The following is a 25,064-nucleotide window of genomic DNA, read 5'->3' as shown; positions in this document are numbered from 1 at the left end:
TCACTTACCCTTCAAACCAGAACACGAAAATATTAAGTATTGCGGTTTAGCAGGAGAATATCTGATGAGTGGGTGGTACCTACACCGACGAGCTTTCAACTACCAACAACAAAGCTACCAACGAGTTTGAATTAAATTGTATGATAATATTGTACATAAAATTCTCATTTATCCTTTACGCCAAGTTTTCACAAGAACCTACGCTCAATCTTTTTTATTCAAATTTTATGGCATCAGCATTAATGAAACGAGGATTACAGATAATAAAAAGATTATTACCTTTTATTATCATTGGTGTTTTATAAGTAAATTTATAAAGCTGTATGTATTTATAACTTTATAAAGAACTAATTATAATCCGCTGCCACTGCCCTATATTGCGTTGCTGGCAAAATTTAACCCAACATCTTTTTGGGCTACTCAGTAGTACTTAGTAGTAGTACACTACTGTACAGTGATATTTTTTGAATAATAGTTTTATCCAAAAACGTACTGCGGATCTGATAGCTTTACTGTTCTCTCACATTTTAAATGGGCCAAGCTTTAAGTACAGTAACAGCCTGTGAATGTCCCATCGCTGGGCTAAGGCCTCCTCTCCCTTTTGAAGAGAAGGTATGGAACTTATTCCACCACGTTGCTCTAATGCGGGTTAGTGGAATACACATGTGGCAGAATTTTAGTGAAATTAGACGCATGCAGATTTCCTCACGATATTTTCCTTCACCGTATAGCACAAGATGAATTATAATCACAAATTAAGCATATGAAAATTCAGTAGTGCTTGCCCGGGTTTGAACCCAAGATCATCAGTTAAGATTCACGCGTTCTTACCACTGGGCCATCTCGGTATGTTACAGATACAGTTACAGGAATAAAATTCTATAGCGCGATTCAAAATACAACTAGGGCCATCTATTAACGAAAAGAAAAATTAAAAGAACAGTCAATACAATGTTATTTGATCTTGATCACGAGTACGTCGTAAGTACTAATTTTATACTATGTATATAGAAGAAGTTTGACACACTAAACAATTAGAACTCCCACTTTGCACGTGAAATTAGAGACTTAAATTAAATAGATTTATATTTTTTTACATTGAGATCTATTTATGCAATTAGTTTTTCTTCCAGAGATCAAAATACACTAAGAAGGTACCTTACCTTTCCGCACACCCAACGTTTTATTTATGCTTAATACAATAGTTTTATATCTGAAACTACTCGTTAAAGTTACAAAGAATTTACAAACTTTTATTGCCAAAGAGAGGTTACATTTTATATCTTATTTATTTGGATAAGGATGAATCAAATATATAGAAATAGATTTATCGTTTATCAATAAAATACATAGAATTGTTGTATTAGGAAAATATAGCATCGCGGATTTATCTGTTGTCGTTTTAGGGTTCTTTAAATCTTATGTACGAAATTATTGTGTATCTGTTATGAAAATGAGGAAAATGCTACACGCAAATGCTCTCTTCGACTTCGTTATTTAAATATGCAACACATAAACATGTTATTATATGTATGACGTATATCCGTTCTTAAAATATCGAAAGGATTTATACTTTAAGCGTAAATCAAGTAAAAAAAAGCAAATATCATAAATTTATATCATTAAAGTTTAAAAATAATAATCTGTGCATTAAGTATAAGCAATTAAGAGAGAAGTCCACTTAAAAAAATATATTTTTCAAACCCATCTTCCTAAATTGGAACGTAGGACAGATTCGCAAACCACTGTAGACGGTTTTAATCTCACAAACTTTCGGAGTAACCCAGTGACCTGATGACACAACTTAACCCATTCATTAATTTGACGTAGAACTCGCAAGCCCGTGTTAATTAAACTGTAATAATTAAATGGAATGTTCTAGACATGCGAGTGTCTATTCAAGGGTGTAAGACAATAGGTAACATCTTCATTCATGTGGAATTAATTGGCTTTAAAAATTTATCTTAGCTTTTTTTTTTATAATTTATTATTCCAGAAACACTGACAACCAACTTTCTATCTTATGGTAACTCGTAGTTAGTTCAGTTCACATAAATAATCAGCTCCAAACCTTCTCCTTAATAAAAAGGAACAGGAGGCCTTAGCCCAGCAGTGGGAAATTTACAGACTGTTACTGTACTGCACTGTACATAAATAATGGCACAATAAAATGTACATAATTCCAATTTTTTTTTTAAACTACAATCTATATATGAACTTATTTGAAAATATCTATTTTACGGCTGTTTCAAATTTTCTTTATGGTATAAATACTTATAAAGTTAATATTATTATCGGTCTTTTAATAGTTTTCATCGATATAGTTTGTCTCAAGATAGAAAAGAAAGAAAGTTGACCACTATTTACATCGGCAATGCGCCATGAATTAAGATGACAAAGGAAGTACCCTGTGTGTGTAATAATATTAATCTCATAATTTTACCCGGCACACCCACACCTTGCCATTTTTTACGCTGGAAAAACGCATTACGCGTTTCACCCTCGGGAACAGTGGGTTTTAATGAGTATTTTTTAATTCTATATTTTCGTATATTCACCGTGTTATCTGATCTCGTACGGACGATTAATAAAATAAAATATACGTTTTAAAAAATATATCTCCGCCATGACAGCTGAACGCTGCCGTGACCAGGATTCGAACCTGGGTTACTACGGCCACAACGTAGGGTCCTAACCACTAGACGATCACGGCTATCGGAGCGCTGATAACTACATCGAAAAGAATATACAGTTTGTAAACTTACTTTCACTTGCGTTTGCGTAAGAGTGATTGAAGTTGCCCCAGATTACACTTTTTGCGTCGATCAAATACTTATTATTGCTTACCTTGTGACAAAACAAAAAATATATCGTATTATGGATGGGAGGGAGGGTGAGTGAGCCAGCGTAATTACAGGCACAAGGAACGTAACATCTTAGTTCCCAAGGTTGGTGGCGCATTGGTGATGTAAGCGATGGTTAACATTTCTTACATGTCAATGTCTATGGGCGTTGGTGACCACTTACCATCAGGTGGCACATATGCTCGTCCGCCTTCCTAATCTATAAAAAAAAGGTAATATTGGCTATCACGTTAGTCAGACTATCAACAAACGAAACGAAATGACCCTATGGTTAGAACTTTTTGTTCGTAACCAGAGGTCGCACGCTCAAATCCGAGCATGCACCAAAGAGTTTCTCGTAAATATTAATTTCTCCACAATTCGTAATTTGAAACAGTAGGTTTAAAGTATTGAGGTCTTCGGTAATTTCAAAAATATTAAACAATCGTAAATCGAAGTAGAATTGCTTCTAACACGATTTGAACTGACTTAAAACAAGAAGCGAAGGCCACATAAATTATTTCAAATGTTCTACAAGTTTGCTATTGAACTTACAAAATTTAATATTTATTATATAATTCTTTCATATTATTCAATCATTTTCCAATACAGGTTTCGTTATTCTTATCGTTACAAATCGAACACGTTAAAAATATACGATAGCAAACGACCCCAAACTCGAGGGCTTTAATTATAACCGTTGAAGACTTCCGCTACTCACCTAGCTTTAGCCACTAAAATCTTATAATTACATAGTAAAGTAAAAGTAAAGTAACAGCCTGTGAATGTCCCACTGCTGGGGTAAGGCCTCCTCTCCCTTTTTGAGGAGAAGGTTTGGAGCTTATTCCACTACGCTGCTCCAATGCGGGTTGGTGGAATACACATGTGGCAGAATTTCAGTGAAATTAGAGACATGCAGGTTTCCTCACGATGTTTTCCTTCACTGTAAAGCACGAAATGAATTAAAATCACAAATTAAACACATGAAAATGCAGTGGTTTGAACCCACGATCAACTCGGCCATCTCGGCTTTTTTAATATTTTAATAAAAATAGGAAGAAAGCCAACTGTAACTCAATCAATCAAATCAACAGCCAATCGTTGTCCACTGCTGAACATAGGCCTCTCCCAAGGTGCGCCAAAGCTCCCTGTCCTCCGCCTTCCGCATCCAGTTGGTGCCCGCCACCTTCTTAAGGTCGTCGGTCCACCTGGCTGGAGGGCGCCCTACGCTGCGCTTGCCGATTCGCGGTCTCCACTCTAGGACTCGTCTGCTCCAACGGCCATCGGTCCTACGACATACGTGACCAGCCCACTGCCACTTCAGCCTGCTAATTTTGCAAGCTATGTCGGTGACTCCGGTTCTTTTCCGGATAATCTCATTTCTGATCTTATCCTTCAAAGATACTCCGAGCATAGCTCGCTCCATAGCACGCTGAGCGACTTTGAATTTGTGGACTAGTCCCGCAGTTAGTGTCCACGTTTCGGCACCGTATGTCATGGCAGGTAAGACGCATTGGTTGAAGACTTTCGTCTTCAAACATTGCGGTATAGACGACTTGAGGACTTGACGAAGGTTGCCAAATGCTGCCCATCCCAAGCGAATTCTTCGATCGGCTTCCTTCTCGAAGTTGTTCCTACCGATTTGTATAATCTGTCCTAGGTAGGTATATTCACTAACAACTTCGAGAGGTTTGCCCTCGACGTATATCGGTCCCGGCACGACATGCCTATTGAACATGACCTTGGTCTTGTCCAAGTTCATGCCGAGACCGACACACCGGGAAGACTCGCCTAGGCTACGCAGCATTTCGGTGAGTTGTTCCAGCGACTCTGCTATGATGACGATATCGTCGGCAAATCGAAGGTGTGAGATGTACTCGCCGTTTACATTGACTCCATACCTAGTCCAATCCAGCGTTTTGAAAACGTCTTCCAACGCGTTGGTGAACAGTTTCGGGGATATTACATCCCCCTGTCTCACCCCTCTGCGCAATTGGATCGCCTTCGTCTTACAGTCCTGGATGTGGACAGTCATTGTAGCGGCGTTGTACAGACATCTCAGTACCTCGATATATCTCCAATCGATATGACATCTCTGCAATGAGTCGAGCACTGCCCAGGTTTCGATGGAGTCGAAGGCTTTCTCGTAGTCCACAAATGCCATACACAGCGGTTGTACTCTTCGGTCTTCTGCACAATCTGCCGAACAGTATGGATGTGGTCCACGGTGCTGTAGCCTGATCGAAAGCCGGCTTGCTCTGGGGGCTGGAACTCGTCAAGTCGTCTGGCGAGACGGTTCGTGACGACTCTTGAGAACAGCTTATACACGTGACTCAGGAGGGAGATTGGTCTGTAGTTTTTCAAGAGGGTTTTATCACCTTTCTTGAAAAACAGTACCACCTCACTCCCGCTCCATGTTTCCGGGGTCTTGCCATGTTGGATGACGAAATTAAAGAGGCTTGCTAGCTCTTTCAGGACCGGAGTCCCGCCTGCCTTAAGCAACTCTGTTGTGATTCCGTCATCTCCCGGAGATTTGTTGTTTTTAAGCTGTTCTAGAGCCGCCCTAATCTCTCCTTGGTCAACGACCGGGAGCTCCTCGGAGTAATGGCGCATAAGAGGGGCGCGCTGGTCATCAATACTGATTCCCATGGGTTTATCCGATCTTGAAGAGAACAACTGCCCATAAAACCTCTCTACTTCTCCGATAATCTCAGGCCTAGAGGTAACGACCCCACCATTTTCAGTTTTAAGTTTTGTCAGACGCGGCCTCCCAAACTTGCGAGCGAACACTTTCGATCCCCGATTTTGCTCAATCGCAGCCTTGATGGCACGGGTATTGGAGCGTCGGAGATCGCGTCGCGTCAGCGTTTTTATTGTTCGGTTTAAGGCCTTATCTGACAAAAACGATGGTAGTTCTCGTCGTTTTCTCATGAGCTCGAGTGTCTCAGCAGAGAGTTTTGGTGCGTTGTCTCTTCTCTGTGGCGGAAAACACTTGCGGGATGTGTTTTGCAGTATTTTGACCAGCGTGTCGGTTCTCTCATCAATGCTGCTTATGGTTTCCAACGCGGTGAATTGATTTTGAAGTTCCATTTGGAACTTTTCGGAGCCTTGAGCAGCTTGGAGCATGGTAGGTCGGAGAGTAGACCTCATCATTCTCGATCTTTCGGCTTTTAAGTTGATATTTAGAGTGCCTCGAACCAAGCGGTGATCACTTCCGGTATTAAACCTGTTGATCACTGAAACATCTCTAAATATGTGCCTTTTATTCGAGATGATAAAGTCTATCTCGTTCCTTGTCACGTTATCGGGGCTTCGCCAGGTCCACCTCCTCTGAGGCTTCTTTTGAAAGAAAGAATTCATCAAAAAAAGCCCCTGCGCTTCGAGAAAGTTTACCAGCATTTGCCCCCTGTGATTTCTGCAGCCCAAGCCGTAAGGTCCGACTTTCGATTCACCGCTATCTTGTACTCCCACTTTAGCATTAAAGTCTCCCATAACAACATTGTAGTGGGCCCTCGAGGTGTCGTTGAGGGCCTTTGCGATGTCCTCGTACATCGCTTCGACCACATCATCAGAGTATGTCGAAGTTGGCGCATATACCTGTACAACCTTCAGGGAGTACCTGTCGGAAAGTTTTAGGACAAGGTACGCTACCCGGTTCGACACACTACTGATTTCCACAATGCTGCTAATGAGATCCTTTTTGACTAGAAAACCGACACCACCCTGGGAGAGGTTATCACCTTCGCGGAAGTAGAGTAAGTTACCGGACTCTAGAGTTATCGTGTCCTCCCCCTGTCTTCGGACTTCAGATAACCCCAGTATATGCCAGTTTATATGACTTAACTCTACTTCTAATTCGGCGAGGTGATGGTCCAGCCTCATCGAGCGTCCATTATACGTTGCCATTTTCAGTCGTTTTATACGGTAGCCTGCCGTGAACCGGTGATTCTTAGCACCCCCTGCCCTGCCGATACCGCGACCGCTACCTTGGTCGGGCCTAGCCGGTAACTGGGGGCCTTTTTTTGGGCGCATCTGCCATTTAGGGAGGTGGTTTGCCCATACTCGCCGCGCTGGGCAGGCGTGTTGGCGAGCGCAGTAGGGGGTAAGATGTTTATGGGAGGGGGGACGCTGCTGCCCATCCCCCCTTTTCCCCGTCCCTCAGTCGCCTCTTACGACACCCACGGGATGAGATTGGGGGAGTACTATTCTAAGCCGGTACTCCACGGTTTAACTAGCTGTAACTCAGCGCGATTGATTTATAGCGATAAATATTAATACTTAACAAATTAATCTCCCAAATAATGCGTTTTTTTAAGGAATTCATTGTTTTCTTAACCACGAATTTGCTAAATTGTTAATATTGCAATAGCAAAATAAAACTAAAATAGAATTTTAATTATCAATTGATTTCATTAAAATCTATCGGAAATTCGAATTTGTCAATTTCATATTTACTGCTATGTATTTATACATTACAGCATAATGTTCAATATTATATAATTACAAATGAAATAGCTTTTGAAGTATACCTGTTTAAATTTCTTGACGCGATATTAAACGGCTAACTTAAAATAAAATTAATATACAGGGAAGTTTATACGCGTTGATATAGAATAACAAGATACAACTCAATTTAATATAAGATCAATATATAGCAATTGTTAGAAAAACTTTGATAGCGTGATTTAGGTCGATTCGTCTCATCAAATACAATTTTGATTGATATTTTACTTTTTTATTTCTTCATAGTGCCTTTTCTTCAATGAAATCGATTGATAAAGTTTCAACGGAAAACTATTATCGTTACAAATAGGTTTGACGATTTCACCAGAACAAAGTACCAATAAAATAGATTATATCGTAGCGTAAAGTACCCTCTGCACAAATTTAGTTCGATCATAAGGCTTTATATTTTTCTGTCATCGAGACAATATATATTATTATAAAGTCGACTATCGGGTTATGTTCACGGTTATTTCAAACATCACTTTAGGTTTTTTTTTCTTATTTTAACAATACACGTATAGAAAAAGCCTTCAAAGACCTTTAAATTTAATTTACATAATGGTAAAAAAATCACCCTTGAAAGGTATTTAAATCAGATGTGGAATATTATAACCTATCTATCGTCACATGACCTTTTGTTTACAATTACAACTGTAATGCTCAATATTTAGATTCCATTAAGCTATTATTCATAAAGCTGAAAATCGTAAGGAGTTACTGGGCGAACATTTAAGCCTTTGTCCTCTAAGCTATCCTATTATGATGGATCGTAAAACACCGAGTCACCGCACAAATCGCGATTCGCTATAAATGGATCGGTAGCGGTGTTAGTGTAAGCGATTTGTCATTTAAAAATATTGACAATCACTCTTAAATTAAATATGAAAATAATACTATTGTTAAATTTTTATTAAATTCATTATTAACTACTTTTCGCCTGCAGCTTTGTCTGAGTTTAAGACCCTTGGCATTAAGCAAAAATGTCCACTGATCTGACCAACAAAACTTGCGTATAAAATTTCAACTTTACTAATTATTAAATTCAAATAGTTTCTTGAAAACATGAATAAATATGGCAACACAAGATTATATAGATGATAAAAAAGCGAGGAGTTAGTACTTGTTGACTTTCAGGCAAGATTTATATGAATTGTAAAAGTATTTGATTGACATAACTTGGTATTTGAAACTTGGTAAGAGTATAACTACTTAGTTTCTTATCTGTTATTCTCGGAATCTATATACTGAACCGGTGGCAGCTTTACATTTTATATAATTCTGTAAAAGATCGATTCAAAAGTGGTTTTAAAAGCCTTCTTAAATAAAATACATTTTGTTTCGACAAGGACTGATCATTTGTAGGATACAGGCATGTTAATATAATATTATGTATTATTCAAAATCTTAAGCTGTTGACACAGCAATACAACGCTAATATAATTTATAACAAAGAAATGTCTGATATGATGACGTTGAAAACTCATCAAAAATTAATGTGTTTATTTAATTAATTTGCATATCTGCTCGTACTCTGGCTGTACAATGTACGCTAAAAATATTATCTTCGTACTGTCGCTCCATTGTTCCCGTCTACCCTCAGCTGCAAGCCGGCATTGTGGTTCCCGACTCGCGGCGTTTTGCCTGAAATACGGTGATTTTAATATTGCTTAAATCTTGCACAAACCGATATAAATTCGCAGTATTATCTCAACCTATTAATAATAATAATAAAAATGTCCTCCAAACCGATTTCGAACAATCTCAAGAGAGATTAGCCAACTGCGCAGGAAATATTATAGCGCACAAGTGTGTGCGTCATAATCCGATGGGGTGGCAATCCGACACGACCGGAAAGAGTTCAGGCGCAGGACCAACGGATTTACGTGCTTTCTGAGGCACGGATTGACACACTTCCAACTTCCAGACTCCGGGATGCTACTGAGAATTTTCTGACATAAAAACCCAATAACTTTTTATTGCTTAACCTATTAAAGATAAAGTTTACGTAATAACTTCATGCTGGAGTTGTTTGGTTTTATTTTTCTTATTACGGTTGAGCTGTTTCTTAACAAAGCTTTACAAAGCGTTTAATGTTGATAGTTTCCTCCAAACTTAGGCATATAATAGCTTCTTCTATATAAATATATATATATATATATATATATATATCACTTTATTAAATTAAATTGAGTACATTAATTAATTAATTTACTATCTTGGTAAATTTGATATATAGAAAAAAAATCAATAATGTAAAAAAATATGAGCTTGCACAAACCCCTGGTGATAGAGCTTTGTGCAAGCTCATATTTTTTATATATAGAAAACTTGATACGTAATACAGTATTGACGAATTAATTGAGAAAAAAAATAAACGCAATCATGCATGCAAACATATAAGTTTTTTGTCACAAAAATTCGTTTCGTTTCACTGCGAACATCAAAAAATCAAAGCATCCATAACAATATGGTGATATTGAAAATGTAATAACACGAAAGCCAGAAGGTTCCGAACGAGCAATGATAGAAAATGACACATTGAATGTGATGACGTCATCTTATGGGAGAATGATGACAACTGCCGGTCATATAAAACGTTCCACTAAATAATCAAATTTCATAGCCAAAGGGGAAAAATGTTTAATAAAAACGCATTGATAAAATAATAACTTATTTCGTAGACAGAAAAGAAATGTTTTAAAAACCTTCAAATAACATTTAGTATTAGTAATTATTAATCATTTTAATTGCCGGATGAATAAAGGTAAGCGAATGTTTGATATACATATACCATATTATATATAAATTATATTATATGTCATTTCCTATACTATCCGCCCGATTGACTTGAAATTTGTTACACAGTTTCTCTCACTAAGAGCGGATTTTACGCAAATCATCTGAAATTCATTTTTATTCTTATCTACCCATGCAAAGCCGGGGCGATTAGCTAATATGACATATAATTTGAAGTTAGCTCTTCTATAACTATGTTAACATTTTTATTAAGTAATACTTATATCTTTATATTATATATAAAATTATACTTAACTGCATAAATCTATTTTAATTTTACTTTTAAACTTTCGAAAACAATTTCATCGCTATTAAATATTTAAGAAATTGAGTAACAACATAAGCTCTTTTTTTCCAAGCTATATATCACAAGGTTTTTTTTTTTCTTTTTATTTTAATACCAGGGAACATAAACATAACTAAGGGAACCTTCGGCTTATATTTAAAGTAAAGTAACGGCCTGTGAATGTCCCACTGCTGGGCTAAGGCCTCCTCTCCTTTTTTGAGGGGAAGATTAGCCAACATAACAAGTTAGTAACAACAAACAACAACAACAACAACTTAGTACAGCCGAGATGGCTTCGAGGCTACAACGGGTGAATCTTAACCGATGATCGTGGGTTCAAACCCGGGTTCAAATTGTTCATCTCGTAAAGGAAATCATTGCGAGGAAACCTAACCACTAATTTCACTGAAACGAGACGAGGCGTTGTGCTGAACTGACCTGTTGAATTTTCTCCGCAAACACAAAGCACAAGGGGTGTGATGTCTCCGCGCGGCATATTTATTGATTACGACCAATCGAGCAAGATCAATGACATATGTATATCCACCTTTAAGGAGAAAGACCTATGCTTAGCACAGGGGTATATAGATGCCCATATTGGATTAGCGTGGTGGAATAAGCTCCAAAACCTTCTCAAAGAGAGGAGAGGAGGCCTTACCCTGGAAGTGGGACATGTACAGGCTGATACTGTATATAGAGGCTGTACTTTCTTTACGAAAACTACTTTATCATTTTGCAAGCAAATACTGATTATGCAGCTAAGCGACTTAAAGCGTTATTATAATATTAACATATAAAAGTAACACAAAAATTCCCATTTATCTGAAATGTCGAGAAATTCAAGTTAAATTACAATTGAGTTACAGAAACGTCGAACAGTTGGGAATCTACGAGCATTTCTAAAAACTTCATTTCTGTTCGTTAACACCAACACACGGGCTTAAATACCAACATGAAGTGCAGCACAAAAGTTAAAAAAAGTAATAAAAATAATTTAACTATAGAAATATAAATTATTTTATAAAATATAATATAAATTATATGTGAATTACTTATATTCTCATTTAAACGTATAGTTTGTGTTAGGAGTGGGGACGCCAAAAGCCTAAGGATACAGAATTAAACCTGCGGCTATTACATCGCCAGACGGTAAAGCATTGCGCTATTGACGCCCCAATTACTAATATGAGTTTCTACGACTGTTATTAAACTTTAGAAAACTACGATTACGTTCCTCATAAAAATTACAATCAGATTAATTTACTTAATTATGATGATTAATATCTATATGATGATGATATGAGGCTAAGAAAAATCAACAATTTCAGCATGACTTGTTTGAATGGCAATACTTCATCATTTATTGGCGTTAAAAATAAAAAGTAATAATTAGCATATCTTGTTAGTTGGGAGTATGAAATTTATAAACAGAATTAATAAAAATAAAAAGTTGTTTTTCATCTCTGTGAAAAATAACCCGGCTGATTTACACTTCAAACGATACGGCATTTCAAAATATTTTTGTTTATCGTTAGGAAAATTGCTCAATAATTTACTACTACTAAAATTAGTGGTATTGGGCCGAAACGCTTTTTACTCGGTAGTAGGGCTTTTTGCAAGTCCGTCTGGGTAGGTACAACCCACTCATCAGATATGTTTTTCAGTTGGAAGGGTGAGTGAGTCAGTATAACTACAGGCACAAGGGACATAACATCTTAGTTTCCAAGGTTGGTGGCGCATCGGTAACGTAAGGAATGGTTAATACTTCTTACAGTGTCAATGTCTATATTCGATAGTGACCACTTGCAATCCTACTATAAAAGTAGTACGCCTGAACGGAAAAATATTCCGTATGTATTCAATTCTTTGCTTGAGTAATATTGGTAATACTTCAATGTAACTGAGTTGACGCTTTATTCCCGAACGGCCTTCGACATTTGTTATTAATCGGTGCGACATTTCGTAAAACAACTTAGAACGTTAATATCTTCCGAAAACCTTAATGAAATTAGCTTAGAATTTATTGTTATACAAACAAATAATTATGACAAAATATTATAATTATATCAAATTATTATTTCTTAGTAAAGTAGGATATCATAGCTCAGCTGTAACAGACATAAAACTTGTTTACGTACGTACTGTTCTCGATGTAGGACGTTTATTGGTGCGTTAAACTTTACGACTTATGCGAGACATACATACGGACATAACAATTAAGATGATAATGAAATTTATGTCCCTATTATATAGTAACAGTCGAGTTTAAATGTAAGGTTTTTAGTTATTTTATGATAGTAGTAGATAGTTCACGAGACAAATTAACGATTAACATTTAGTATGATGAAGACGAACTTAAGTTCTGCTTGCCAAGCGATAAACATCATTATGTACAAGGGAATGTAAATATTTAGCGTTTGGCTCGCGCGAGCAGACTGCACCGCATTGTAATTTTAAGGGGCTATCAGACTTGATCATCGTGAAATAACAGCATTTTCGTTTAACACAATGCTTATAATAACTTCGACTAATAAATGGTAGAATATTTTCTAGAAAATGTTCCCGACTTTCTTCATAGTTAAGATTTTAAACGCGAGCATTTCAATCTAATATGTAAGAGATGAGGCAAACGGATGGAGGCTCACCTGAAGAATTCCCATGGGCATGCAACACGGGTTTGCAGGTACGTTGCCGATCTTTAAGAACGTATTAAATAATTAATGTATAATGACAATTAAATTATAATTATAAGACAAATTCCATTGCTTACTAAAACCTAACAAAAAAAATCTAAGTCTCATAATTTTTACAGATTTCTTCAGAAGTTAATCTCGAAATACATCATATATATACAAGTTCTCAAAAACAAATTAAGTACTTGAATTAAAACATTCCAGCATAATTTTATATTTAAAAAACTTTGAATATGAGTGTTTGATATTTATATTCATATTAGATTACTTTTAAAAATATATTTTATTCAGACAGTGGGTGTATGTTTCTTGTACCTGTTATTATACTAGCTAACTCACTAGTCAGCCTTGCCTAAATATATATACTAAGAAACACTGCCAAAAACGTATTAAAAATGTAAGTCACGTTTATTATTTACTTTTACGTACAATATTAAATTAAAAAAAATGTAATTTGATACCAGATTCGATTCGTGCAAGCATAAATCCCAACTAATATTTTTAATGCAAAAATGTTTTTTACTGTTTAAGTAATTTACGGCACTGGTAAAGCAATTTAGCTTTTGATCCAGCTCGAAGGACCTTCAAGCACGTGAATGAATTTAATTGGAAAATAAAATAACGGTTGATTGCATTCTGTAAGCCGATGCTTATCGTTGAGAGAATATTTCATAATTCATACATTACAAGACTGAATAATGTTTATATGAATATACATATTAAAATCAAATACATTATTATGAATTCTTAAAACAATATTAACGAATGCGTTATATGTTTTTCATATACATATGTATTTGGTGTTAAATGATAAACGGTACTTGGGCTTTGGCAAACCCTGCCAGTCTGGCTAGATACCACCCAACCCACTCATGAGATGTTTTACTGCCAAACAGCAATATTTAGTATAAATTGTTGTGTTCCGATTTGAGGTGTGAGTGAGCCAGTGTAATACAGGCACAGATATAACATCTTAGTTCCCGAGTTTGATGGCGCATTGGCGATGGATTAATATCACTTATAGCGCTATTGTCTATGTCTCATGTACTATATACTACTATCATAAAATAACTTGAAACCTTACATTTAAACTCGACTTTTACGACTTACCATTACGTCCCTTTGGTTCTTCGTTTATCAATTTTATAAAAAAAGATAACATGTTTGAACTTGCACAAATACAACTGACTATATGTGATTGAATTGTGCTTATAATTTATATCATTCTCCATGATAAAGGAAAACGTCTTCATGATGAAAATAGGAGGGCTGTTCTGCAAGAACAAACTCGAAACTAACCCCAGAAAACAGTCGTGAAATGTCAGAAGGTGACATGTGACATTGAACATAATAATTATAACATTTCAAGAATACACATCAAAATATTAATATAAGTCGGTTGTCAACATTTTACGGATGAGTAACGAATCTTGTATAAGAAACGAAATAATGCTTTGCGTCAAAACGGCTTATCATTCCTTTGAAAATATTCCATACACTTTTGTACGGAATCTTAATTGGAATTTATTCTATCAAAGCAACTTATTTTCTTAGTATTTATGCTGCCTCTGCGTTACAAACACAATGAAAGATTATATTCTATGTATGTATTCTTTATGTATCCTTGAAACACAACGTAACTAGAAATAGCTGATTATGTTATTTTAACCATACGCTTATTGTTTTGTGTCTTTTGTTTATTATATATCAGCATCCGAGTAAATGTATATTAAATATTAAAAAAAATACAATTAAAGAACATTAATTAAAACGTTACTTAGCGGCTGTTTAGTTAAACAGTGATTCATCTCTTTCTGTCATTATTGATTTGTCATTCGAAAGAAGAAGACATAACATCGTTTAACTAATAACCCGCTGAAAAACGTTTATAAGTAAAGCCGTATAATATATGCGGACCATATAATACTACGCGGAAATATCGTCCTAGTAATCCTATTTTGGTTTTAGTTATATGTAATACAATACTTAATATAATGAGGTATGTATGTTGTTAAGGTATAAATATGTATAACTTGAATTAACAAAATTAAAAAAAAAAACAAGTGATTAAAAGTAGTGTCTAAAATATTTATCATCCGCAAATAAACTATAAATTAGGTATAATTAAGCTATAGTAAAAGTTTTATTTCAAATATACACCATTTGACGTCTACTTTAAGGTGTTGCCTGTATTTTAACCAGCTTAAAAATACTTGAGTATTTATAAAATAAAATAAAAATTATAAATAAAAAAAAAACATTTTTTGATCATTCGTGATACTAAACTAATTGGTGCTTTATACAATAGGGCTTATGTACTAAGATGATAATATTTGTGTGATTTCTGCCGAAATACGACAGCAGTGAGTTTATAAAAAGCAGTTACGTCTTACGGCTGGAGAACAGTCTATTACGCAAACATTTCAATAACACTTTCTCGGTCGAGCGTATCTTATTGAAATTATTGTGTTTTTAATGAGATTTCGGGGTAAATTGTCAAGTGAACGGTATTTTCATAAACGTTTCCAACGCTCCGATAGCCGTGATCGTCTAGTGGTTAGGACCCTACGTTGTGGCCGTAGTAACCCAGGTTCGAATCCTGGTCACGGCAGCGTACAGCTGTCGCGGCGGAGTTATATTTTTATAATTTTATTGAAATTTTATATTTGTTTTGATACGCTTTCTATGTGATCCATATAAATAATAGAATTCAAGCGTTGCGTCTACTGTCTGTCTGTCCTAAATTTAATATGAACACAAATTATAAGGACACAATCTTTTTCGATGTAACAAAATTAAGGAATCAATCGTAATTTATTAACTACATCATGTTGATACTAACATAAAGCGGTTTTTAATTCAGTAATTAACTCTATTAATACATTTTTATTATATATTTATTATTAATTTAATTTTTAATTCAATAATTTTGTTTATTAGTTTAGCGGCTAACATAGTCCAGTGGTTAAATATGTTATACTTTTCAACTGTCTGTGTGTACTTGTTTTCTTCGACAAAACTCACGTGCTTAGATGTAACTTTTGTATAAAGCGATCGTCGTTCGATATTGAAATCAGTCTTTTCCGCTTTGTGAAACGTATTCAGCTTATTTCTTCGGTTCAGACTTCATATCTCAAAGAATATTGGTAAAACATAAAAAACGAGTTAAAAGTTGTGTTTTTATTATATACTTATGTATATAGATTATAAATAACATTTCTGTAATTCTTATTATTTATCGCCAACATCCATATCCCGGTGGAGAGACCGGTTCTCCTCAGAATGCTTAAGCAAATAATGAGCGGTCAGTATTTCGGTTGACCGCATAGGAACAAATCGTAACATTGGATTTGTTTTTTAATATAAATATAGTTCATAAATTACGAACCTGTTGTTAGATATCATAGAACCCGCTTTTAAAAATATTTAACTAAAAAAAATGGGCTTAAAAATATTCACAGTCGGTACTCATGAATATTATTTTTGAATATAATTTTTTTTTGTAATGTTTTATACAGTGTGTTTGAAATAAACAAATTTCTTATTAAACCATTAACTCTGTTCACGACTACGTGACGAGACGAATGTCACGTTTCAGTCGCATGTTCGTCTGATATAATAATATAAAGTTAATTTGACTCGACGCGTATTGTTTACGATCCACACGACTGAATAATTGGGAGTGAAATTTTGTCAATATGCGGGTTCCTCCCTCTTGACAAAGGTTCGTAATAATTGATGAATTCATTTGTAAAATCGAGCAAAATATATTGCAATTACAGAATGATTCGATTCGAATGATCTGCGACATCTTTTTTGTTGTGACTCGATGTTTTTTTTTTTTATATTTTTTTAACCACCAAAGACTTAACTTTTTACTGAGTAGGGTTTTGTGCAAGCCGGTTTGGGTTGATACCCCTCACTCATCAGATATTCTACTGCCAAACTATAGCAATAGTATTGTTGTGTTCCGATTTTTAGGGTGAGTTAGCAAGTGTAACAGCAGATTGAATTTGAGTGGAATGGTAAAATTATTTTACCGCGAGATTGCCTATAGGCGGTAGTTACCATTTCCACTTACCATCAGCCGCAAATATGAACCATAATTATAGTGTATGTAGATGCAGCACCGTTACTCGGGGCTTCAGCAAGCGCTTCCATCTCTGTTGTAACTCGATTTTCGAAGGAACTTGCCACTTAAATTGATTGTCGCTTCATAATATCTCATCGTAACATTGATGTTTCTACAATGTCATCAAGTATATATACAAATAAATAAAATTAAACTGACTGTCTGTGGTTTCCATTTTAAGGTTAATTTGACTATTTGCGCCTTACGAAAACAAAAACAATAAAAAAATTTGTCCTGGCTAATCTTTGAAAGTGTTAAAAATTACAAATTGAAATTACTGATTTATTAAATACTTCTTGTATTTTACTATTCCGCTTAATCTGTAATTCATCAAAATCGGTTGAGCCTATTAGAAGTTATAAAAACGTACATATTTTTGTTGTTTTAATATGCTCATAGATGGCGTTGTGCTAAATACGCCAATTTCTGAATAGCAGTGTCCAGATTTTTCGGAGTACCTTTTTCATTACTTTCATTATTAGTATAAACTTCAATAATGTTACATACCATATTTCTTCTATTAGTTTTAATATTTTAATAAATGTTTTTCTGTTGGTTTATTAAGTTTTTTTTTTTAATTATTACTTTTTACTTTCAATAAGGTAACGTTTTCGTAAGTATTAGCGTTTAATAAAGTTTGCATAAAATTGTTTAGTTTATCCTTATATATAGTTTCATTAGACAAGAATAAGTTGTAATTTATTCTATTACTTGTTGCTGTTTTACCCATGAGCAACTTTATGTACCCAGTAGTATGTCACGTGTAAGTCATGCCAAATATAAATATCGTTGTTTACAGAGTAAACACACACCGATCCCGCCGACGGGGTCGAGGTCCCTTTTATATTATAACCCGTCCGCGCATAGACGCATGACGGGGGCCTTGGCGTACATAGTGTCCTGCTTCCAGACGTCGACGGTGTCCTAAGTCGAGGTTCGGCCTCACAAGAGCCCTTAAGTGAGCTCCCAACATCCGGCTGAGTAAAGACTCGCCCCCCACCCGGCGTCGCTCTCGAGGCCATTTGGTCCAACAGCAACAGGTCAATTCCAAAAAAAACCTAGCATATGGAAATATACTACACCTAATATAGTATATAAGGAGGAATTAAAATAATTCAGTATATATATATATCCATTTATCTTTAATACTAATAATAGTAATAATCGCATTAATTATAGAAAACGAAAAGTTGGGATTGTTGTGAATATTACTTATTTCTTTAAGTTTTATCACAGGCAAAATAGATTTTTACCTTTTTATCCCGTTTGACTGGATTTTCGATTACGGCGCGGGCCACAAGCGCTTGTTAAAAATAAAGAAGCAATATATCTCATCTGTCGACGATGTCTTCAGTACTGACTAAAATTTTACGCTATTTATATTGAATATAAAACTATCTCAATATTACATTATAATAAAATCATAAAAAAAGTCATACTTAAAAATCGAATAACAAGTAACAACACCAAAATACATATGCAGTAAAAGTCGCAACATTAGTACGAATGTTTTTCAACAGATGGCGCTACGGTCTAGTTACATCGCGCTATCGTTTGGTTCACTTTAAAAATATAAGACGTCCACGCTCCGTAGTTCAAGTTAACTTTGCGCAGAGGCAATATCGTAACCAATGAGGTTAATCCGAGGTGCGATTATTGCTAGTTGAAAACTTTACCAATACCCCGCCGTGTGGTCGTGAAATACCGACCGCTATGGCAATTTTTGAACGGCCGTTAAGGCCTAATAAGCTCTTTAAAAGCTCATATGAAGTGACATGAAGCGTATATTGAGTGTTTTCTAATATTATTTGTTGTATGTAATCTCTGGATCTACTGAACCGATTTTGAAAATTCTTTTACCAATAGAAAGCCATATTATTTTTGAGTATCATAGGCTATATATTAATCCGAAAAATGACAAGACTCTTTCGTGGTAGTTGGATTTGCACGGTAAGTCGAAGAAAAACGGTCAAAAGAAAACGTTTCTTACGATCGCTGCCTTAACGATGAGAGATATATGATTGAATTCTAGAAAAAAGTTGTAAAGCTTGACAATACCTACAAAAAAGTCAGCGACAGCATATGGCTAACTTTTATATTTAAGTCTCAAAAAGTTGTTTTTTATATTATAAAAAAAATTAAAGCGTTGTCACGTTTATTGGTCATATTATTAACTAATATGAATTATTATCAAAATAAGTAAACTTATAGTCTCAAGTGATTAAAACAAAAAACTTTTCCCTTTTTACTACATATAATTTGGACGAAAGGTTAAGAGATAATACGACATAGGTATGGAACCGTGACCGTGTCGTAATCTATCGAGTGATATTTCTAGACGGTTTTTTCATTAACATCAATCTATTTAAAAATAATTTATTACCAAAGATATTTTATTTAGATAAAATTAATTTTTTACAGTTTGTTTTTTGGTGGCATAGTTTATGAGATAATTTAAAATATCAAATAAGCGTGACGATTTTATTAATGTTCGGCCAATAGATCACTAGTAAAAATGTTTACCGCCCAACGAAGTGGACACGGGTCAGCTAGCAAAATATATATACGAAAATTTTTGATAGACTAAATGGATTTTAATGAAATAAAGACTAAGCGGTTCGAATGCACCCATATAATCATTTTTTTATAAGATTACGAAGGATAATAATAGAACTAATGATTATTTTTTATTAATAACTTGGAAAGAACTCTCAATCTTTAAATCACAGACAGGTATTACAATTTTATTTCTGGTTAAAAAGATAAGATGTATAGATTTATTATTATTCATTAATCATTAATATAATAGTATCATGACTTGTTCAAATGTAAAATAGAAATTAATAGTAACAGCCTGTAAATGTCCCACTGCTGGGCTAAGGCCTCCTCTCCCTATTTGAGGAGAAGGTTTGGAGCTTATTCCACCACGCTGCTCCAATGCGGGTTGGTGGAATACACATGAGGCAGAATTTCGATGAAATTAGACACATGCAGGTTTCCTCACGATGTTTTCCTTCACCGAAAAGCACGAGATGAATTATAAACAGAAATTAAGCACATGAAAATTCAGAGGTGCTTGCCCGGGTTTGAACCCACGTTCATCGGTTAAGATTCACGCGTTCTTACCACTGGGCCATCTCGACTTCGAAAATAGAAATTAATAATTAATTAATATTATATATTCGAAAGCGGGCTTGTTTGTTGTGTTTATTTAGTTTTTATAAAATAGGTAGACGTAACCAGATGGGAAATAAATCTTAGTGTTTTGTCAATTATGCCTGTAGTTTCACTGGCGCGCTCAACCCTCAAACCGAATTACGATAATACTAAGCACTGCTGTTTGGTTAGAATATCAGATTAGTGATTGCTTGATCCAGGAGGGCTTGTAAAAATCCCTACCATCAATTTCTGAAGGTATTACGAATTATTTTTAGTTTTCAGCAATAAAGTAGGAAATCATGGATTGGTCTATAATTGTAATTGTCAAATGTTTATAAATTTTGATTTCAATGTAAATAATATATATATTATTTTAATGTATATCAAGATTATAACTAATATATACATAAGCGTTAACATAAGTTGCATGACGAGCAACAAGGGTTCTTATCTCTGAATCGGTGATGTCTTCTCGGCAACCTTTGAGCAGAGGACTGACTATAAAACGTATGTCAAAGGGTTACCATATTTGATTTAAAATAAGCATATAAGTAAATGTGCGCTAAGCCATACAAAACAAGTTTTTTTTTTTATAGAATAGGAAGGCGGACGAGCATATGGGCCACCTGATGGTAAGTGGTCACCAACGCTCTTAGACATTGGCATTGTAAGAAATGTCAACCATCGCTTACATATCCAATGCGCCACCAACCTTGGGAACTAAGATTTTATGTCCCTTGTGCCTGTAATTACACTGGCTCACTCACCCTTCAAACCGGAACACAACAATATCAAGTATTGCTGTTTGCGGTAGAATATCTGATGAGTGGGTGGTACCTACCCAGACGAGCTTGCACAAAGCCCTACCACCAGTAATGCATAAATATGAGCGAAGGTAGATAGGTAATAAACTTTGGGTAAAGTTAAGTGAATATAAATAGACATACGCAGATAAAAAAGCGATATCAATTCCTTTCATACTTAACGTGCTTAAGAATGAAGTGTGATGCCTTACGTCATAAAATAAATCGGATGAGACGCACTTTCTTCACTTTATGGGCAATAAATTTCTACAGTATCTTGTGTATGATGAGAATGATAGCACTTACGGTTACTATAGCTTAGAAACCAGAATATTACAGCGAAACAATGTATTTGTGAACGTTGCATCCCAATGCTGGGCAAAGAAAATCTACTATTTCTGTAATATGAAACTACCTCTTGTTGATACTTGTCACAACTACGCTTATGAAACTACCTCTTGTTGATACTTGTCACAACTACGCTTTAGTTCGACTAAAAAGCGTTCAAATCATTCGAATTCTATATTTAAAAAATCAACAAAATTGTGGAAGATATTTACTTCTCTTCTAGTTAGCGCGATTAGCTATTTGTTTCTTCATATAAAATTTACGACAAAATATTTAGACAAAACTTTTGACACAGAAGTATAGAAAACTTAATTTGAAACCGCATTCTTCTGTTAGTATATTTACTCTACCCAAAAAGCCTTATAAAATAAAGTACTGTCAGCGTCATATACAATACATAGAAACATCTGTAGTCAAGAATATTTTTACAACCAAAGTCGGAGCGCGAACATCATCAAATATATGAACATTCAAACAGTCATTGAAAAGGTAACAAGCGACGCCAGTGGGTTTTAGCATTAAAAGTATTCAAAAATATGCAACACGCTAAGGAAAAAAACCTTATCGTAATTGTATACAGATAGTTTTACTCAAACATTAAATAACTGCTTGTGTTTGTACTGGGCTGAATAATTTAAGGAGAAAACTTGAAGCTTTTTCCATCACGCTGTTCCGACACAGATTAATATTTGATAGTATTTTATTTGACGCATGCAAGCTTCCTCGCTGTCTTACTTCATCAACAAGATGAATTATAAGCCCGAATTAAGTACAGTGGTTTCTCAGATTTCAAACTGTATCATCAGTTAACTTTCATGCTACCCCTCTAAGCGTCGTCTCATCTCGGCTCAATTGAAACATTACAAGTACATCATACTGTACTATCAAATTTTACTCCCAATAAATCTCAATTTCCAATTGGTACAAAATCGTTCAAATTGTTGGTCAAAAGGTGTACAAAAAGGTTTTACATGAAAAATGTATTAAAACTAAATATAGTTCTGAAGGTTTCGCCTGGCATTTATCACTTCATATATCTTACTCAACTTTCAAAACCTTTGTTATTTGTAACATATGTGTATCCAAGCGTTGTCCCAGCCTTTGTTGGGTGGACGTTGATATGGATACAGTTTTTTGACTCTTGGGATTCCTTCAATTTTCCTAGGTACAAATAATCTTATACTTTGAGTGGGTTGCTGTTATAGCAAAGTTGTGTATATATAAATATCATTTACATATATCCCAATATAAATAACTCAAGAGTTCAGTGGCATATATATACTCTTAAAATATTCTTAATGTATGCGTTCAATGAAGTAAGTTTTTAAAAAAATATATTTCTTAATAAATAAAATAAATAGCTTTAAGAGTTATTTTTTATTGTTTGAAGTTTTTAATGTTAAAATTTTACTACTATATTTAACCTCACTCACATCACTCACACCTCACTGGTGGTAGGGCTTTATGCAAGCTAACAGATATTCTAGTACAAAACAGCGGTACTTGGTATTGTTGTGTTCCGGTTTGAAGGGTGAGTGAGCCAGTGTAATTACAGGCACAAGGGATATAACATCTTAGTTCCCAATATTGGTGGCGCATTGGTGATGTAGGGGATCGTTAACATTTCTTACAACGCAATGTCTATGGGCGTTGGTGACCATTTACCATCAGATGCCCCTTTAGCTCGTCCACCTACCTATACTATAAAAAAAATTACCTACAATATATTTCAATGAATTGAACTGAAATTACTATGTAAATGAACTAAAAAAACTACTTTGTTTACTTAATAACCGTTTAGTCTAGGCGGTTATTAATAAACATCCAAAAAATTGTGAAAGAAGTGAATTTCTAAACTTTTATATTAGTAATGAATCTATTCGTTTCTATTTTATGAAATATTACGATGGATAATTAGAATTTTCAAGATTCAGTAAAAACTTTCATGCATACATTTACAAATATTAGTTCATTCTAAATTATTTGCTCGCAAACATTATGTATGTACAGTTAATTATCCGTTCAAACGAGCAATTAATTAAAATTGCAACTATTTAAAGATTACGCTTGTTTAAGTTCCACTCACAAATAGATACGGTTAATTAATCGGAGTGTGATATTTATAAAATATCAGATGAAACGCTTGGAGTTTCGAGCTTGGAGTAATTGTGTCAGAAAACGAAAAGTCATATCACCCTGTCTTAATGCCTCCACTGGCAAGCCCATCAAGAGGGTTCGTTCATGTTTCGATCAGGGATTTTTAATTGCAATTAAACGTTAAAATGCTGCCAGCTTTATTGTCACCATTCCTCGGTCAGAACTTATTAGATTTTTAATTTATACATGAATATTTTTATTTAAAGTATTGAATGTAAATTAAATGTTAAATTATGTACTTAACATTTTATTTATTTTGACTTCGTGTATATGATTTAAAAATAATATAAAAGCCTCCTAATTGTGATAAAATGATTAATTTTTATTACAAACCTATGAAGCACTATGAAGAAACCTATGAAACCTATGAAGTACTTTAAAATATTATGTTGAGAGAGCTTATAGGTTAGAATACATATAATTGCTTAATTAAAAATTTTCAACTAAGATTTCCGATGTACTTTTTTTTTTTTTTTTATAGAAAAGGAAGGCGGACGAGCATATGGGCCACCTGATGGTAAGTGGTCACCAACGCTCTTAGACATTGGCATTGTAAGAAATGTCAACCATCGCTTACATATCCAATGCGCCACCAACCTTGGGAACTAAGATTTTATGTCCCTTGTGCCTGTAATTACACTGGCTCACTCACCCTTCAAACCGGAACACAACAATATCAAGTATTGCTGTTTTGCGGTAGAATATCTGATGAGTGGGTGGTACCTACCCAGACGAGCTTGCACAAAGCCCTACCACAGTGACTTGTCTTGCTTTCTTGAAAAATATGGGTAAATTCTTGCGATAACTAAGATTTATATACGATTTACCTACGATAGATACAATTTGGGTCGGTGATAGTTATCGAACAAAAAATTAAAAAATTAAGATTTTGTAATTTGATTTTGTTGTTTTTTTTTTATAATGCCAAAAATATATATAATTTAATGCTATAATATATATAAATTCAACTCAACTTGGATGATTATGCCCAAATAAAAATACTTTACTCTTACGAAAATGGGAAACGAATTTATATAATGTTTCCATAAGTATGTACATAATATTATGTTAGGAGTTTTTAGCACACTTCGTTAGATTGTATAAATTTATAAAACGTGTTATTATTTTTTTAGTAAACGTATAATAATAAAATACACAAATACACGTGAAATATTTTCGCCATTATTTTTATTGATAAAAGATACTTTCATAAGTAGCTGTTTTTTTATTTTCAAATTTAAACGGAACCTTTCTCACTATAATATAACCCACTGTTCACTTTCGGAAACATAAAAAAGAACATAATATGGGACGTATTTATGTACATGTTTATTTATGGTT

At 34.6% G+C, this 25,064-nt stretch overlaps 3 non-coding genes across 3 annotated transcripts; 2 read left to right on the top strand and 1 right to left on the bottom strand.

Annotated features, from left to right (window-relative positions):
- Nucleotides 1-2,641: 2,641 nt before the first annotated feature.
- On the bottom strand, nucleotides 2,642-2,713 carry Trnah-gug (transfer RNA histidin (anticodon GUG)). The gene has a single exon. It is a non-coding gene; the product is annotated as a tRNA-His (tRNA).
- A 12,950-nt stretch (nucleotides 2,714-15,663) lies between these two features.
- Nucleotides 15,664-15,735, top strand: Trnah-gug (transfer RNA histidin (anticodon GUG)). The gene has a single exon. It is a non-coding gene; the product is annotated as a tRNA-His (tRNA).
- A 3,123-nt stretch (nucleotides 15,736-18,858) lies between these two features.
- On the top strand, nucleotides 18,859-18,997 carry LOC126781509 (U4 spliceosomal RNA). The gene has a single exon (XR_007670673.1). It is a non-coding gene; the product is annotated as a U4 spliceosomal RNA (small nuclear RNA).
- Nucleotides 18,998-25,064: the final 6,067 nt, after the last annotated feature.

The sequence above is a fragment of the Nymphalis io genome, chromosome 3 (assembly GCF_905147045.1).
Source record: "Nymphalis io chromosome 3, ilAglIoxx1.1, whole genome shotgun sequence".
NCBI classification, from domain to species: domain Eukaryota; kingdom Metazoa; phylum Arthropoda; class Insecta; order Lepidoptera; family Nymphalidae; genus Nymphalis; species Nymphalis io.
The sequence above is the reverse complement of the archived record's forward strand: the minus strand, read 5'-3'. Positions and strand labels throughout refer to the sequence as shown.